Source organism: Canis aureus, chromosome 21 (genome assembly GCF_053574225.1).
Source record: "Canis aureus isolate CA01 chromosome 21, VMU_Caureus_v.1.0, whole genome shotgun sequence".
In the NCBI taxonomy this organism is placed as follows: domain Eukaryota; kingdom Metazoa; phylum Chordata; class Mammalia; order Carnivora; family Canidae; genus Canis; species Canis aureus.
Window position 1 is genome coordinate 55,139,493 of NC_135631.1, and position 20,332 is coordinate 55,159,824.

Here is a 20,332-nt window from a genome sequence, read left to right on the forward strand (position 1 = left end):
TTAAAATGTCTATGCTACCCAGGGCAACCTACACATTCAATGGAATCCTATCAAAATATCATCGACTTATTTCACAGAGTTGAAACAAATAATCCTAAAATTTGTATGGAACCACAAAAGACCCCAAATAGACAAAAGGATTGTTAAAAAAGAAAACCAAAGTTGGTGGCATCATAATTCTAGACAAGTCAGGAAATGACACATATTGGTGAGAATGAACCCTCTCCCACTGTTGGTGGGAATGCAAGCTGGTGCAGCCACTGTGAAAAACAGTATGGAGGTTACCAAAAAGTTGAAGATAGAGCTACCCCATGATTCAGCAATTGCACTACTGAGTATTTACCCCAAGGACACAAATGTAGTGATCCAAAAGGGCACTTGCACCCCAATGTTTATACCAGCAATGTCCATAATAGCTAAACTATGGAAAGAGTCCAGATGTCTATCAACAGGTGAATGGATAAGGAAGATGTCATGTGATATATATATATATATATATATATATATATATATATATATATATATATCACACACACACAATAGATTATTACTCAGCCAACAACAACAAAAAGAAATCTTGCCATTTACAATGATGTAGGTAGAACTAGAGGATATTATGCTGAGTGAAATAAGTCAGTCAGAGAATGATAAGTACCATGTGATTTCACTCATGTGGAATTTAAGAAACAAGACAGAAGATCATAAGGAAAGAGAGGGAAAAACAAAACAAGATGAAATCAGAAAGGTAGACAAACCACGAGAGACTCTTAATCATAGGAAACAAACTGAGGGTCACTGGAGGTAGGAGGAGTGAAGGAATTGGGTCACTGGGTGATGGGCATTAAGGAGGGCACATGATGTAATAATGAGCACTGGGTGTTATATACAACTGATGAATCACTGACCTCTACCTCTGAAACCAATAATACATTATATATTAATTGATCGAATTTAAATAAAAAAATTTAAAGTAGGAAAACAGTAAAAAAAAAAAAAAAAAAGAACAAGGCCATTTATGGGGGTACCTGGGTAGCTCAGTTGGTTAAGCATCTGCCTTCAGCTCAGCTCATGAACTCAGGGTCCTGGGAGTGAGCCCTGCGTCGGGCTTCCAACTTAGTGGGGAGTCTTCTCCTTCTCCTTCTGCTCCTAACCCACTCTTCCAGTCATGTTCTCACATGTTCTGCTCGTTCTCTCTCAGATAAATAAATAAAAATCTTAAAAAAGAGAATAAGGCTGTTTAAATTGAGATTCTTCACGTTGCTAAGGCATAAACTCCTCTAGCCCTTCCTAAAACCTCTTCAGTAAAGTTGGTTTTGTAGCTATTTTAATTTCTTTGTGTTGTCCCCATGTGTATCCTGAGATTCTTTCTATCAGTGTAGCAGATGGAGAGGACGTTTGTAGAATTTCTAGACAATTGATTTATGAAATCCATCATGTCAGTGGAAACAGTAATTTAGAGCCCTAGAAATAACCTTAAATAAGTAAGAACACACGAAAAGATGCTCAAAATCACTCATCATCAAATGCAAATCAAAACTACAATGAGATATCACCTCATATCTATCAGAATGGCTTAAATAAAAAACAGGAAATGGCAGGTGTTGACAAGGATGTGGAAAAGGGAACCGTTGTGCATTGCTGGTGGGACTGCAAACTGGAACAGCCACTCTGGAAAAGCAGTATGGAAGTTCCTCAGAAAGTTATAAGTAGAACTACCAAACAATCCAGTAATTTCACTACTGGGTGTTTACCCAAAGAATATGAAAACACTAATTCAAAGGGATACATGCACCCCTGTGTTTCTTGCAGCATTACTTACAATAGCAAAATCATGAAAGTAGCCCAAGTATCCATTGATAGATGAATGGATAAATACACACACACACACACACACACACACACACACATACACACACAATGGAGTACCATGCAACCATAAAAATGAGATTTTTGCCTTTTGCAACAACACGGATGCATCTAGAGAGTATAATGCTAATAAAATAAGCCAGTCAGAGAAAGACAGATGCTATATGACTTCAATAATATGTGTAGTTTAAGAAAGAAAAGAAATATCCAAAGGAAAAAGAGGGAGAGAGAGAAAGAGAGAGAGAGAGAAACCAAGAAATAGACTCTTAACTCTAGAGAACACCTGGAGGGTCACCTGGAGGGGAAGAGGTTGAGGGGATGCCTGAAATAGGTGATGGGGATAAAGGAGTGCACTTTGTGATGAGCACTGAGTAATATGTGGAATTAATAAATTACTATATGTAATTCATGTGTATACATATGAAACTAATACAACACTGTATGTTCACTACATTGGAATAAAAAATGAACGTACAATCTCAGAAATTGTCAAAAAATGTTGTGAAGAGTTTTGACTATTATAGGCTGTGCATTATATGCTATAAAGCTTTTCTTTTCAAGATGTAGGGCTCCCATCAGGCTTTTGATAAAAATATAAAAATCATTTCTCAATGTCCCTTTTAATTTTCTCTCTTTTCTTTGGATTTATGTCCCAATGGGTTTTCTACTCCAAATGTTACAGTCTTTTCTAGAAGATTTCTCAATTGAAACCAACCGCAACACTTTGGAAAACATTGTTTTTCTTTAACTATTTTATTTGATCCAGCGGCTACCATAGTTGGTGACAATGATCAACAAATGCAAAGCCCAGCAGGGATTGTTCGATGGGTTGAGATTGAGTTTGTCATTGACATCTTTCCATCTTCTGTGGATTTGAACAAGGGAGGCCGCTTTTCACAATTCGTCATAGTCATATTTCAAAATAATTTCTTGAGCATGAGCGTACAAAGGGTAGTCATTCCTATGGTAAAGATTCATTAAAGGAAATAATTATTTTTAAGAATAAAAACATAATCTAGGGTTAAAGAGTTCACGTTCTAGCATTTGTTTGGATCTTTATAAATTGTAAAGTGTTACATAAATGCTGGATTTTATTTAATTCAGATACTAATTTGGCCTTTTTACCAAGCCTGCTGCTAATTGCTTTACAAGAACCGAATGCCTGCCATCAAAAAGAAAATACAAGCAATCAGGCGCTGTGTGAGCATAGCAGGTGCAGGAAACAGAACATAATAGATGATGCCTACCCACCAGCTCCTTCCTACAAAGACAGACTTTCAAGCTCCGTTTGTGATAGTCCAATATTTCTGTGGATCTGTTTTGATGCCAGGGTGCCCAGCCCAGGAGCAGATTTGCTTAATTGGGATTATGTATCTGTTGTCTTAAAACACCCATCTAGAGGGACACCTGGATGGTTCAGTCAGTTGAGGTCATGATCTCAAGTCCTGGGATTCCCAGGGTCCCTCTGCGCTCTCTCTAATAAATGAATAAAAAATCTTCAAAAAACAAAACCCAAAAAACATCAATCTGGAGGAAGTGCTAATGCTACAGGCAAATCAAATAACATATATAAAAGTGATTTTAAAACTAGTAAGTCATTATCCAAATATTAATTATTGTCACAACTATTACTTTCAAAATAGTTTTGGTTCCTGAACTCTATCCTCAGATTCTTCTTCTTAGCATCTAAATTTAAAACTCAACTGTTGAAATTGAATAATTGAACTATGTTACAGTATCTTTTTTTTTAAATGATTGATTGATTGATTGATTGATTTAGAGACAGAGAGGGGGAGGGGCAAAGGGAGAGGGAGAGAGAGAGAGAATCCCAAGTGGACGCCCCACTGAGTGCAGAGCCTGATGCAGGGATTGATCTCAGGACCCTGAGAACATGACCTGAGCTGAAATCAAGAATTGGATACTCAACCGATTGAGCCACTTGTGTTCCCCTGACTGTGTTGGATTTTCTGAACAATGACCATACCATCGCTTTTTTTTTTTTTTTTGGTTCAAGTTTTCATGGTAATAGAATTGTCACTTACACAATAATAGTTGTTTTCCACCAGAGAAAAATTCTTTAATTATTCTCTGCTCTGTCCTAAAAGAAGCCAGATTGTACAAAATATTGCAAAGGAGCACTTCCTTGGTTTCCCCTTGTCCTCCAAAGGTCACAGCCTGCGTTTTGCACTTAGAGTCTATTTTAATAAATGGATTAAGAGAAAATGATAAGACGTGGGGAAAGATGTACATGTTAAAGATTTGTGAGAAAACAGATTTGTTTATCACAAAACTATTCATAATAGCAAAGTATCAGAAGCAACCTCTTTATCTCGTTTATATGGATTGAATAAAACTTGATGTATCCATATAGTAGAATGTTATATAGTGATCCAAATATTTATGGGGAATTTTTATGAGATTATATTCATGGTATGATTTTCAGTGAAATAGTAGTAGTCAGGATTATCCATCCATTAGGATTTCAATTTCATGTAAGAGTTTGGCAAAAATACTGGATGGAATGCATATAAAAATATTTCAGTGGTTCTCTGAGTGGTGATGTGTAGGTGTTTTAAGATATTATTTTTTATACTTTTCTATTTTTCCTAAATTGCCAACAGTGATTACAAATTTTGTTACTGTTGGTACAAAAGAATAATGTTTTATTGAACATACAAAGACCTTCCTTTAAGACAGGCAACAAACAAATCCAGGTGACAACCCGAATCTTAAAACTGTGATTGGGACATGGCTACATTCACTCACTGACGTGTCTTCTGATGATGCTCTGTGCGCAACTGCAGAGCTGCATAGCTGCAGCAGAGACCACATGGCCTACTCAGCCAAAAGGTACTTACTACTTGAACCTTTGCAAGGGGAAGTGTGCTGCTCCCAGTTCTATGCTGTCATGCTGCTTTAATCTCTCCTAGCCATTCTCAAAGCCACATCTGAGAAACCATCTGGTGTTTAGCATTTGCCACCGTATGGTTGACCTTATACCCGGAATTGCCGTCAATGTTTCTGCTGGTACAGAGGCTGCTGCAGACTTATTTACTACCCCTAGGCTACCACTTCCCCATGGCAGCACCACATTGGCTTCCCCAAGCCCTGATGAGTTGAGTGAGCCTCTTCAGTTTCTCTTGAAACCCTTACACATATTTTTTGGGGGCTGTGTCTATCTTGAGACAGCCCCACTCATGTGCCCTCATCTGTGCTCCCTACTCATTGGCAGTGACTTTCCCATTCACCAGGCATGCACACAGATAAGAATTAATCTTCAGCTTAAAAACAAAAACAAAAAATAGAAACAACAAAGCCACAAACCAAGAAGCAAAGTTTGCATGACCTACTAGACACTCACCTACATAACTCAAACATGTTCCAAGAACTTTCTATATATTATTCGTTTAAGTCGTCCTGAGGACTGTGATGAGTTTCATGCTATATTATGGATTTCCTGAGTTGCTAGTGATAAATCACATCTCTGAATATTAATGTCATGAAGTCAAGAGCTTACCTTGTCTGCTGACACAGAGATTTAAGTCTCACATGAATGAGCTCAGGGCTGTAGCCTCCCTCTGAGGGGCCTCTCCAGCTCACCTTTCTGCCTCATAAGCCCTTCTTTCCAGGTATCTGTAGCAAAGATCCCTCTTTTCCATGTGACTCTAGCTCAATCCTTAACAACCAAGAATCCTGACCTTTCCCATTTGACTTAGGCAAGCTTGTATTTTGTGTATACTACTTCACATTTCATTGTGGGTCACCTTCTTGGGTCTGTCATGGCCAAAGGTCCCTATGGTTCAGTTGTTCTTATATCATATTATGATAAATCCAGTTGGGTATTTGGGATACTGACCCATTGATCCATCAGATTAGGATCTGATAAGGTTGTCATTCTCCTTCAGATTGATTTTGTAATGTTGTGTCCTCCCCTCTCAAACCCAGGGAAGGTATTTTTACAGCTTTAGTCTTCCCTTGTGTGCATCAGTTCTTAAGGGCTTTTCTCTTGAGAGAGCCCCTCCCACCACTATACAGTTCAATTAGAATTTTGCTTATGCATTCAAAATTCTCCAAGACGTTGGATTATAGTCATTATTTGTCAGATAAAATGGAGCTGAGTATGTGTTTTGAGCTTTGTCAATATTATCAGAAGAAGAATCAGAGGAAGCTATCAGAAGAGAGTAGAAAATATTCAGAGAAGCTCAGCATCACCCCAACAGGCAGCCTGTGCTAAAGCCTGTTCTCAATTCGAGTGTGTTCCCGGTTGTAGATGCTGAGCCTCGAGGTCCTCTTATGGTGGCCATTCTTTCCACACAGTCCTTTAGATACCAAGAAAGTTTCCTTCCCCAAGGACAGCAGACTTTTTACACACCCTAACCACAGCCAACTTTATCACAGATCTCCCTTGGGAAGAGAACAGAAACATCACTGAATATGTATTTTATTTCCAGATTGAATGCAATTCACTCACCTACACTCCTAAGCCATTAATCACCTTTATGTGATTTTTTTCTTCTTCTTTTTTCTTTCTTGCAAGAAGTGATGTGGCTGCATCCATCATTTAAAAGTCCACCTTCATAAATCTGAGCATGGACATCACGTTCAGAGACAAACATCCCAACTAACATGCAAAATGGGGTCATCATTTTTCTGAAGCCAGGGGAACCCTGTATTCCCTGCTGTTTGCTGCTCTTGCAATGGGCATGACTGCATGTATCTCCTTCTCTAGTACTGAGCATAAGTCATGTTTTTGTCACATGAGTCACTCACTTTTAGGCTATCTTCTGACTACCACCACCCTCACCTCAGAGGCATTGCCCACTTTAGGAAGGAATGTCAGGGTTGACTGTGCCATGCAAGGGCCTTCTCTGCGCTCACTTCTGTTGCAATGAGAAGCTAACCAAGGGTTCCTTTCTGAGGTTCATGCCAGGAGATGTTTGACTGGTTTGCTCAGCCTCAAATGGAACAGATGGAGGGACATGGTCCCTGAGGAAAACAAAAACTGATATTCCTTGAGAGGAAAGCTCCTCCCCCAGAAGGAACCAGTCTAGGAACCAGTCTTCTTTTATTTTATTGTTTTTAAATATGTATGTATGTATGTATGTATGTATGTATGTATGAGAGATAGAGAGCAGGAGTGGGGGTAGGGACAGAAGGAGAGGGAAGGAATCTCAAGCAGACTCCACACTGACTGCAGAGCCTGAGGCAGAGCTCAGTCTCATGGCCCTGAAATCATGACCTGAGCCAAAATCAAGAATCGAAAGCTCAACCAACTGAGCCACCCATGTGCCCCTAGGATGACATTTTAGTATTTCTTACTTTACCATTTTAAGCTTTGTGGAACAGAAATATTGTCAATGAGCTTACTGACATTTTTAGGAAGGTGGTGTGGCTGGATTCAACAAGGAAAACTGGCTGAGCTGGGCACATGTTGGCAATATGAGCTGTGACTCAAGTACTCATTGAACTTGGGGCTTGGCCTTGAACGCAGCTTATGGGTCACTCACTTTCCTCAGAATCCTAAAACTGGCCAAGCCTGAGGGAGGTTGACTAATGTTAAATAAACTCTTGACAAAAAGAATCTTGCACAATAGATACCAGTTTGTTCATGTGCAATGAAGAATAAAATGGTCAAGGGATTACATTTTCTTGGGAAATGCTGTAATGGTGCCTTTCCTCTGAAGATAGTAGGCAGTATAGAGAAGCTGGTGCAACAGGGGGTGCTTCTGGAGTTCAGAACTGAGCTGATTTTGTTGACTGGGCTGACTTCATGCTTCTACATTCATAGTAGCAGAATGTTTTCTTCCAGGACCAGGGCATGCTCAGCTCCGTGGCCAGGCACCTCCCCTCCCATGATGGGAGACATGTGGGAGTCTATACAGTCTGCTTTCCCCGCACTGCATCTCCAACAATTTTGTTGCTAACCAACCTGCCTTTTTTTTTCTCAAAGATTTTATTTATTTATTTGAGAGAGAGAGAGAGATAGAGAATGAGCCAGGGAAGCAGCAGGCAGAGGGAGAGGGAGAAGTCAACTCCCCACTGAGCAGGGAGTCTGACATGAAGCTCGATCCCAGGACCCTGGGATCATGACCTGAGTTGAAGGCAGGCACTTCACCGACTGAACCCCCTCCCACCCCACCCCCACCTGCCTTTTCATGGATCCCATTTCCCAACTAAATTCAATAATATCTCAGTCAGGTGTTTTTTTCTCTGAACTCAGTCTCATTGTGTGAATGTGTATGTTGTTGTCCTGATCTCATAGAAATTCATTTACTGTAATTCTCAAATGATAGTCTTAGGACATATTAAAGATCACAGAGTGGGGGGTGCAGGCAGGGGGAGGATTTATGGCCACCTCAAATTATAAGCTTCTCTCATAGCAGAAAGGAGAAAATGCACACCTGGGCTCCTCACTCCTCCACCCCAGGCAAAGTTTAGAGTATGTGCACCTTGTCTTCACTGTTACTTCATTTTTCTTTCTATACTGCTTCTCTCTGTCTCTGTAGTTCCTAAGTTGATTCCATTTAAATCCTCTCTCTTCTCTCTGGATTATTCTGACTGTTCCTGAGACACTTAGTTTCTAAAATTACTTCCCCCTCTTCCTTAATGTCAATATCCACCAATGAAATCTTTCATTCCCTTAATAGAGTATTAGGAAAAAAAGTCAGTTTGATTGTGATGACATAGGGTGAGTTCAAGATGATCAGCTATATTCAATCCAGGATTTAACAGGAAAGATGCAAAGACAGTGGGCCAGTGGAAAGGCTGATGAGATGGATTTAGAAAGCGTGAGTTTTTTGATTACTTGGTGGATTGTTATTAATTCACTTCTATCTGTGTCCTAGGATGAGGTGATGCAGTAGGATCATGAAAAAAACTGAAAGAACTGCTCGTGTTCAACATCACAGTAGAGTCCTACCTATTCCAGTAAGACAAGAATAGGAAATAAATGGCATGCAGATGGGAAAGGAAGAAACAAAAGTGTCTATTCTTACCTTATAGGATTGTCTATATAGAATCGATCAAAAATTCCTTGGAACTGTAAGTGATTATAGCAAGGTGGCAAGAGACAAGGATGATGCATATCAATCTATTTTCTATATACTGGCAATGAATATTGGAATTTGAAATACAAAACACAATAATAATAAACATTGAAATATTTAGGTCAGATCTTACAAAATATGTACAGGATCTATATACAGAAAGGTACAAAACTTTGATGAAAGAAATCAAATAAGATCTAAGTAAGTGGATAGATATCTGATGTTCACAGATGAGAAGAGTCAGTATTAACATGCCAATTATTCTGAACTTAATCTATAGATTCAATGCAATCCTAATTAAAATTTCATCAAGCTATTTTGCATACATTGACAGATACTAAGGTTTATAGGAAGATGCAAAAGACTTAAAATAGCCAACATATGATTCTATAAGAACAGAATCAGCAGGCTGACACTACTTGACTTAAAGGCTTCCTGTAAAGCTGTAGTGATTGAGACAGAGTAAACAGGGGCATGGTGGGTTAAGCCTCTGACTTGTGATTTTGGTTCAGGCTGGTCTTGGGGTCATGAGATTGAGCCCTGCCTTGGGCTCTGCACTGAGCTTGAAGCCTACTTGAGATTCTCTCTCCCTCTCCATTGTCCCCTCCCCTACTCATGTTCTCTCTCTCTCCCTCCAAAAAAAAAAAAAAAAAAAAAAGAGTAAACAGTTCAATGAGCAGAATAAAGGGCCTCCCAAAAAACAAATAAATATAATCAACATGTCTTTGACAAGGAAGCAAGAGCAATACTGATGAAATAAAGATAATGTTTTCAACAAATGGTGCTGGAACAACTGTGCTTCCAAGATCTTATACTTCTTACAAAAGTTAACTCAAAGTGGATCTTACACCTACATGTAAAATGCAAAACCATAAAATATCTAGAAGAATACACAGGAGAAATATCTATGTAGCCTTGGTCTTGGTGATGAGTATTTGGTTTGGGTTTTTGTGTGTGTGTGTGTTTTCTCATATAAGATGAAAAGCATAATCCATGAAGAGTATGGATTAGCTGAATGTTATTAAAATTAAAAACCTCAGTTCTGTGAAAAAACATTTTTAAAAGAATGAAAAGACAAGCCACACTTGGGGAGAAAATATCTTCAAAATACCTATCTCATAGCCAAAATATATGAAAAGTTCTTAAAAGCCAACAACAGGAAATCAAACAACCCATGTAAATAATGGACAAATATCTGAGCAAGCATCTCATCAATAACAACATATGGATGACATATATGCATAAGAAGAGATGCTCAATAACATTTGTTCCTAGAGAATTGCAAATTAAATTAACACTAGCACTTATTAAAATAGTCGAAATCCAAATGCTATTTAGGACATGGGGCAACAGGAACTCTCACTCAGGTAGTGGCCTGGTTTTCTGCCTTTGTCTTCTTGTCATTGAGGCTGCTTTGCTCTTGTCAGTCTCTGGCCTGCAGTCTGCTTGAGACCAAGCACGTGCCTCCATATAAGTTGCAGAGTTCTGATGGAGAGATATTTGAAGTTGATGTTGAAATTGCTACACAGTCTGACTATCAAGACCATGTTGGAAGATTTGGGAATGGATGATGATGGAGATGATGACTCATTTCCTCTACAAAATGTTAATGCAGCAATACGAAGAGAGGTCATTCAGTGGTGCACCCACCACAAGAGTGACTCCCCTTTTCCCAAGGATGTTGAGAACAAGCAAAGGCAGACAGATGGTACCCCTGTTTGGGACCAAGAATTCCTGAAAATGGACCAAGAAACACTTTTTGAACTTACTCTGGCTGCAAATAATTAGGCATCAAAGGTTTTCTTGATGTCAGATGCAAGACTGTTGCCAATATGATCAAGGGGAACACTCCTGAAGAGGTCTACAAGATCTTCCATATGAAAAGTGACTTTACTGAAGAAAGGGAATCCCAGGTGTGCAGAGAGAACCAGTGGTGTGAAGAGAAGTGAAATGTTATGCCTGATGCTGTAACACTGTCAGGACTGCTCCAAATGCTAGTTGCACTGTTCTGCTTATAATTGTTAATATTAGACAAATGCAGCAGCAAGTCCGTTCTTTTTAGCTGAATGGTGTCCTCCTTGTATGTGTAGTTTGAGTACAGATTCCAAACTTATGGCTGAGTTTCTTCTCGTATGATCAAAAGTTTTTTTTTTTCTTTGCTCTTAATAAAACTGAACTGTGGGTTCTCTGTAGAAGGTGGCATTTTGGTCTTTCCCCCTCTTTGTGAAGCAATTTCTGCCTAGTTGGTTGTCTGGTTGACCTTAGTTTAATGACCTTTTAAAAGTTGGCATTGTAAATAAAACAAGTTAAAAAGAGTTTTCTGAAGTAGAATTAATGCAATATCTTTATTCATGAGTTGGAAACTGGAAAAAGGCTACTTGAGGTAAATGTTTTCAGTGAGGTTATTGTTAGGATATCTTCCAGCTTCCTGGAGTCCAGGAGTACCACTGGTATTGATTAGCCTGTATGATCCAGGGCTCCCTTAATTGGATCTAAGGACTTGTTTTTGCATTTTTAATCCTTGGTTTTGAATATGTTGGCCAGAGTCAGTTTGTGGTTTGGGGGGAAATATAACTAGCCAGTCTGTTAGCTTTTCAATTAAAAAAGGCAAATTAGAAAAAGACTCGCATTCATTTCTGGTAGAAATGCACGCGGAGTGACTGTTTGGTAAGACAGTTCTGTAGTTTCTTACACAGCTAGACAGAGCCTTACTACAGCAGTCACACCCAGGTGTTTATACAAGTGATCTGAACACTTACGTCCACGCAAAAACTTGGATGAGAATGTTTATAGCAACTTTTATAATCACCTAAAATTGGAAGCAACCAAGATGTCCTCCAATAGATGTGTCGATAAAAAGCTGTTGTCTGTCCATACAGTGGAATATAATTCAGGAGAGAGAGAGAGAGAGAGAGAGAGAGAGAGAGAGATCGTTGTCAAGCAATTAGAAGACATGGATAAATTCTAAACGCACAGTAAAAAGAAGCCAGTCTGAAAAGCTTCATAGTACATGATTGAATTATATGCAACAACAAGGAATCAAAGCCATAGAGACAGTAAACGGTGACTGTTAGAACATTAGGGCAAGTGGAAGTAGGGGAGAGAGAAAGTGTTGAATAGGTGGAGTCCAGGGGGTTTTTAGGATGGTGGCACTATTCTGTATGTTACTGTAATGGTGGGTCTATGACATTATGCATTTGTAAAAGCTTACAGATATTCATAGCACAATGAGTGAGCTGTAATGTATGAGAAATTTTAATTAAACAATCACTGAGAAGGTCAGGGAACGCAGGGTGGAAGCAGAATGCCACAAAGCAGTCTAACTGTGCTGCAAATGCATGAAGCCATCTCACTGAGGGGGGCAGGGGAATAAGGTGCTGACCTCAGTTACTTTGGAAATGAATGGAGTCTGTGAGACTAAAGGCAAAAGTAATTTTATCTAAGCATCGTACTCTAGTGGATAAAGTTGTTTCCCACGGGGATATGCTCCTGATACTGTTAAGTATGCATACTAGAATTGGATAAGTAAATGGCTGGTAGATGGTTAGAGCCACGTGTCTCACTGTTGGAGTCGGTATCACAGGTCAGCAAGGAGAAGAGCCCAGAATGATCCATGGATTAGATGTTGTGATGGATTCCAGTTGAAGCCATCAGCACGAGCACATGTTTAGATGATAGATACAATAGTTACACATAGGAGTATTGATAGATATGGGTGTATAGATACACGTATACATGTGGGTTTGGATAGACATAGGTCGGTCGGCTGAGTGAGGCTGGAAGCAACAACACCCCACTTGCAGTGGGGACACCTAGTGCCTGGATCTTGGTTTCTAAATACTCCTCTCCAATAAAAGGAAACAAACATCCTAGGAGAAATGGCTAAATCCAGGACTGCATAAAGATGAATCAGAATTATCTTCCTGGACCAAAAATTTAGGAAGTGCTCAAAACAAAATAAAACAACAACAACACACATGCAAACAAAAGCAAGCAAAATAAATGCCAACAAAATGAAAATATTTCAAAGGGACATAAGACAGACAACTAAAAATCTCCAATATCTAAAGCTAGAAAATTTAAGCAAATAAAGACATAAAATAGTATTGGATTATAATCCAACGTATAAAATAAATATCTGTAAGTCCATACTAATATAAATGATGGAATAAATAAGTAAAAGTGAGTGAGCAGTCATCTCCTATACAGAAGAATTCCTAAAACTTTATTTTGACACTCTGCCCTCAAACAGGTGTAATGTAACTCCTCACTCCTTAAATGTGGGTTGAACATAGTGACTTCCAAAGATCTCACTGGAAAAAAAGGGTGAAAAATTATAAATCCACAGGGAAGACACCTGAGAAATAGTACCTCAAGCTCTAATGGTAACTCAAGTTTTTAATGTACACCCTTGATATGACGGGAGGGAAATGACAATTTCCCGCTGGTGTTCCTTCCCCAAATCCACATCCCCAATGTAATCATGATCACACAGCCAAGAAGAGCCTATGGAGACATGACAACCTAACACGGTCTCCTGACTGGGGTCCCAGAACAGAAAAAAGACATTAAGTAAAAAGAAATCTGCCCATTGCAACACATGTACCACAGTTATGCACAAAAATAGACTTTAGTTATTGTTAATAAATGGTATTATACTATTCACTAATTAGTATACTATTCACTAAGTAGTATTGGTACACTATTAACTAATTAGTATACTATTAATTAATAATAATACACTACAATTATAATTGTATACTATAAATTATACAATTTTTGCAGTTTTTCTGTAGATCTAAAACTATTCTAAAATAAAAAAAAATTTTATTTTATTTTATTTTATTTTATTTTTTTAAAGATTTATTTATTTATTCATGATAGAGAGAGAGAGAGAGAGGCAGAAACACAGGCAGAGGGAGAAGCAGGCTCCATGTCAGCTCGATCCTGGGGCTCCAGGATCACGCCCTGGACCAAAGGCAGGCGCCAAACTGCTGAGCCACCCAGGGATCCCCTAAAACATATTTTTTAATTAAATAAATTTAAAAAATATTTTATTTATTTATTCATGAGAGATAGAGAGAGAGAGAAGCAGAGATATAGGCAGAGGAGAAGCAGGCTCCATGCAGGGAGCCTGATGTGGGACTCGATCCCGGGACTCTGGGATCATACCCCGAGCCGAAGACAGATGCTCAACCACTGATCCACCCAGGCATCCCTTTTTAGAAAATTTTAAACAACTAAGAGCTGTTTCACTAAAGTTCCAGCTAAATGCAATCTGCAACCTTTTTAATAAGTGGTTTGTACCATCCACACTGAGATGACTTGGGATGAATTGGAGCATGAGCAGTGGCCTAGCCCACCTGTCACCTTGTAGGGAAGGTACAAAAGAAGCCACCATGGATCCCTTTATCAAGGGCATTAGTGGCATCAATACATTTAATGGCAACATTTTGCGAGGGTCTGACAGTGGCTTCTCTGGTTTCTCTGTAGGCTGCTTCTTTTTTCTTTAGTATTAATACAGGTATATCTGCAGGGAGCGGTGGCTGAGACAAAGGAACTTTGCAGATACTGGAAACCCTGCAACAGCCTGGAGAGATATTTCATGAGACTCACGCGCTCCTATCAGGTCTTAGCCCTGGGCTCTTTGAAAATGTGCTTCTCCAACCCAGTAATGGAATAATCCACAGACTGCTAGTTTTGAGTGGACCCAGAAGGAGAGACAGCTTTGGGGCAGGTCCAGACTGCGACATGAACATCCCTGCCCCATGGTCCAGTGAATTTAATGGGGCTCAAGGAGAAATCTATAGCAATTAAGACCACTTTCAGGGTCCCTGGCCATCTCTAAATGGAGAATCACAGGGAAGATCCTTAGGCGTAGAGAAAAGCCATGCCCTCCTCCGTTGATTACTACGCCTCTTTTAATAGTTAGCTTGTTGCCTGCTAGTGAGTCCCGGTAGAGGCCACCACTCGCCATGAGGTATCAGGTGACTATAAGACTTGAGGTTTCCATGATGAACTGGTCGATATCCAATCACAAAACTGTAGGCTGAAGAGTATAGCAGCAATATATTTTAAAGTGCAGAGGTATATACATACAGTCGGGCAGATCTATAAGCCATAAACAGTCTGAATGAGAAGGGGACTAAGACTTTTTATTCTTTCTTAACCTTCCCGCAGCCCAAATCTATGGCCTCAAGGGAAATTCCCTTTGGCCAGTTACCGAGAAGGAACAAAATCTCAGTCCTGTTTTCCAGAAGACTCTGTGTAAAATACCAGCATCAACCAAAAATGAATTACTGCCCCAATAAAATCCCACTGAGGGACAGCCCTGAAAATTAAGTGATTATGGGCAAACCTTCCAAAGTATAGAACTTCCAGAAATAATATCAGGCTCTCCATTTTGAGTGGAGGGTGAAACGGCCAACGATGTAGACATATCTTAATCATGGGAAGTGACTTACAGTTTGGACATTTGGGCAAGGATTTCAAATTGATTGGTAGGGAGCTTTCCAATATCAGCAACCAATTCTCCAGATACCAGTTGGGTGTCCAACAATTCAGTTCAATTCTGACACTAACTACTTGAGGTTAGCATCAGATTCCACAGATCTAAGAGATTGGTCCCGCAAGACTGTCCTCACTTCAGACATGGGTTGCAAGTCATGGGCCCACATACTTATAACTGGCTATAAATTGAGGGTTCCCACGATCCTCTCCTCAGGTGTGATAATTCTTTAGAATGGTTCATAGAACTCAGAGAAACACTTCACTTACATTTACTGGTTTATTATAAAGAATATATGCAGGAACAGCCAGATGGAAGGGAGGCATAGGATATGGGGGAGGTGTGGAGCATCCCTGCCTCCGCTGGACGCACCACCCTTCTAGACACCCTCCCAGCCAGTCCATATGTTCACCAACCAAGAGGCGGTCCAAATCCCATTGTTCAAGACTCTTTATAGAGCTCAATCCTAACTCCTTCACCCCCTTTCCTGAGGTAAGGGGACTGGCTGAAAGTTCCAGCCCTCCAATTACTTGTTTCTGGTGATCACCTTCATCCTGAGGCTATCTGGGGACTCTGCCCTAAAGCACCTCATCAGCATAAACTCTGCTGTGATCTCAAAGGTTTCATTATAAGTAAAACACTGCTCTCCTCAGAAAATTCCTAGAGTTTTAGGAGCTCTGTGCCAGGAAGCAAGGACAAGGACAAATATATTATTATACAACAAGTAGAGACAAGAAATAGGGAAATACAGGAGGTTGAGACTATTGCAATGGAGAAAGAATATGAGGATATTTGTGTCTCATAAAATGTTCAAGGTCATCTGCTGCAGAAAAACTCTTGGCAATGAAATGACCGAGAAAGTCCATCCCGTGGATGTGAGCCAGCCACTGTCTGCAGCCAGGTGGCACTTGCTCACTGGCCCATGTACAGTGGCCATAGTGGTGGAAGTGAGGGATCTGCTTGGCCTCAAGATAGACCTTCCCTCACTGAGGCTGGAGGTTGAACACCACTGCTTGGCCAACACCGGGCTCCTCCTCGTTCTCCCAGGAGGATCTGCAAGTTCCCTGGGAACAGAGATTCTGCTAACTTTGTAACCTCACTATGATGGATTACGGGGGCACAGAGATCTCACTCCCTGTGATAGATTTATTTTGTGTGCCCAGAGTGCTTCTGCCAGCTGCCATTGTTTTGATATTTCTCTATAACCTAGGAACGGCTAGCCTGATAAATTCACATTAAATGTCCATTGATGGCTCAGATATTATTGGAAACCTCCACCTTTAAGATTGGATTGCTATGCTATAGGATGGAGTATATGATGAGCCAGGACCAGTACATGGGCAACCTTTCCTGGGCCTTCGCTTCTTCCTGTCCCTTCAATCCTGACGTCTGTTGGTCATAAATGCTACTTTCCCAGAAAGGAATGCTTGCATCTGGGGATACATCAGTTCCATTCGGTTGGAAGATGAGAGCACTACTTGGCTAGTGTTGGTTCTTTGGGACTTTGAACCACTTGGCACATGTGACTATTGTACTCTTTGGGATGACTGGTCCTGATTATTAAGGGGAAACTGTGTTGCTACTTACAGTGAGATTAGGGAATATCTATCTAGAAACGGGATTCTCCAGAGTGCCTCTTAGTGATTCCAGGTTCGATGATAGTAGTTCTGTGTGACAGTAGTGACTCAGCAAAGTGAGGACCATTATGCACGTTAGCAGAGGAAGAATGCAAATCAGTCAAGGCGCTAATGGAGGGCGAGAGTGCCCGGCAGCAGGTGTGGGTGAGAGAAGCAATCCAGATAACCACTGCCTCCTGACCAGTTATAGAGAAGAGAAACAGTTGTAGGTTTTTGGTGTGTGCACAACAGCCTGGGGAGTGCACAATTGCCTGTCCATGATTCTATATGAGGCGTGTTGATGGTAGTTCGGGGGTTATCAGACCCAGTGGAGCCACATCACACATCAACGGGAGAACTGCAGATCCATGGGATCCCGGGTTAGAAATGGATGTGATGAACAAGGGGACAGGGTGAGAGTCTCATCCTTGGACAGGTCTTGGCTGTAGGTTCACAGAAGCTGCTGCTGTCCTCAGTGGTCAGTAACAGAGTCAATGGGCTGAGCTGATCTCGAGCTTGCATCTATGATGGAGTAAAGGAAATCCCATGGAGAGTGGAGAAGAGGAGCCCTTATGGGGGCGCTTGCACACACATACCACTCCTTGCAGCCTGCTTCTCCGGCAGGAGGAGGGAAGATCATTCTCATCTTGACAAGGGAGGACACTGTTCAAGTATGAATTTTGTTTTCTGCTTTCAATAAAGAGAAGGAGGATCTCTCCCTGCCCCAATAACACCACACTCACCACTGCTTCCAGCCAATTGAGAAACTCTCACAACCTCAAACTCTTGATCTTCTCTGCTTGTTCAAAACAACTCACCCCAGTTTCCTCCTAAAACCTAATAAAAGCAGACCTTCCCTTTGTCTCTTTGGATTTGCCTGTGTCTTGCCCAAGTTTGCTTGCCTTGAATTGCAATTTCTCTTCTATTCTCAAATGATATTTTTCTAGTAAAATAACTGGCTATTGGGGCACTTGGCTGGCTCCATTGGTGGAACAAGCAACTCCTAATCTCAGGGTCCTGAGTTTGAGCCCCACGTTGGGCATGGAGACTACTTAAGAAAAAGAAAAAAGAAAAGAAAATGTCCTGGGGATCCCTGGGTGGTGCAGCGGTTTAGCGCCTGCCTTCAGCCCAGGGCGCGATCCTGGAGACCCGGGATCGAATCCCACGTCGGGCTCCCGGGGCATGGAGCCTGCTTCTCCCTCTGCCTGTGTCTCTGCCTCTCTCTCTCTCTCTGTGTGTGTGACTATCATAAATAAATTAAAAAAAAATTAAAAAAAAAAGAAGGCCTTCTGTCTTAAAAAAAAAAAAAAAAGAAAATGTCCTGAATTAAAGATGTCCCTGAGTTTAAATAAATAAATAAATTAATTAATTAATTAATAAACAACTGCCTATTTTATCTTTAAGGTCGACACCTTTTTCAGACTCCCCTGTCACCTTTCTTCTTCTTTGGTCTGTCTCGCAGTGGGGCTCCTCCATGCAGGCTGAGCACTCAGGCTCCTGTGCCAGTTGCCTCCCCACAGGGTTGAGTTGGTAGGAGATCCTGGGGGGAGTTGCAGGAAAAGGAATGGAGAGCAGAGAGACCAACTATCAGTGCAGATTTTGTGGGGTGTCTCTTGCTGCTGGGTTCTGGAAACCCTCTTCCTTTTGTCCCTCTGTCTAGGGCTACTGATGATGGCTTCCTGATATAACATATTTCTGGCTGTTTCATTGTCTGTCTTCATCTTTTCAGGTCTCCCATGTCTGAAAAACCCACTCCTTGAATTCACTTCTCTTGGTTTCAAATACTTCAGGTGGCTCTGGTTTCCTGGTTGGATCCTGATGAATGGGACCATGCAGGTGCACAGGATCCTGCTTTTAGAGGGGCCCTGAACTTGGTTTAGTGTTTGGATGTCACCATATTGAGACATTTCTCATTGCACTGGATCCCACAGGTGACGTAGCCAGTGTTGTCGACTAACATGTGTAGAAACTCAGTACTGCTGGCTGTGCAAGCCTACATGGGGTTTGTCCTTAACAGGACTGTCTGTCAAGGGCTCTAGACATAGGATGGGATATTCACTGAAACATGTAGACTGAAGGGCAACCAGTAGCTCCATCAAGGAGAGAACTGCTGGTGAAGGGTAGTGCCATAAAGCATAATGACACAGGCAGTGAGGTAAGATTATAAACAAGATCATGAACGACAAAGTCAGAAGCTGGGAGAACTGATGGGTCTTTGTAGGACTCACTGGTTTGCTCTGAGACCATGATGAGGGCTGGGGTCTCTGTGTTAGTGGAGTCAGAAAGCCTCAAATGGCCCACCCGAGTTCTCACATTTTGTGCCGATTCTTTTTCCTTTCTTCACAATGTGTGAAAGACCTGGTTTCCTTTCATGCACATTAATGCTGTTACCAGGTCATCTTGAAAACACAGAAAATTTCTTCATTTTGTAGCCCACTTGTCCTAGATATCCAGAAAGAATGTTTGCACCTTTGCCAAGAACATGTCATTATCAAAATTCAGACTTTTGCAAGTAAAAGTCCAGCATGGAGCCAAGAGCTTCCATCTTGGTCCATTGGGTCTTTGAAGGAGGTTGCTATCCAGAAGATTTTGAGGTTTATAAACCCTTAGTGGAGGGAACAAATCCAAGTCTTTGCATCTTATTTATAATGAAAATAATTTCCGATACTTCTATAAGACATACTCGGATTTGGGTAGCATGTTAACAATACGTGTCTCTGGTTATCTCCATAAAAAACACCATGGGGCACCTGGATGACTCTGTCAGTTGAGCATCCACATCTTGATTTTGCCTCAGGTCATGATCTCAGGGTCCTGGGATCAAGCCCTGTGTCTCACTTGGTGCTCATTGGGGAGTCTGCTTGAGATTTCTCTCCCTCTCCCTCTGCTCCCCGCCCCCTCCTCTCTAAAGTAATTTTTTTTTTTAAAGCAGTAAGACTGTTGGTATGCTCATTTCACTCTTGAGAAAACCCAGCTTGGAAAACTTAAATACTAGTTCAAACTTATATAGATAGTAAATGTTGGAGCTGGGATTCACATGTAGGCAGTCTGTCTGCAGAGACAGTGCCCTTAGCCTTAGCCTTAACCTCCTTACCCAGTGAGGAAGGAACTAAATTCTGGCTCCCTTAACACACTTATATTGAATATGGCTAAGAAGGCTATTATGACTTTAATTGCTTCGCTAAAACCAACCCTTCCTTTTAACCCTTGACCCACCACATAATGCCCTCTCTCTACAACCATATTGTCTTGGGAAATGGCTCACCATAGTAGCATGTAGAATATTGGGTCTGATT

At 40.8% G+C, this 20,332-nt stretch overlaps 1 pseudogene; it reads left to right on the forward strand.

Moving 5' to 3' along the window:
- The first annotated feature begins 10,253 nt into the window (after positions 1-10,253).
- On the forward strand, positions 10,254-10,861 carry LOC144292083 (S-phase kinase-associated protein 1 pseudogene; annotated as a pseudogene).
- Positions 10,862-20,332: the final 9,471 nt, after the last annotated feature.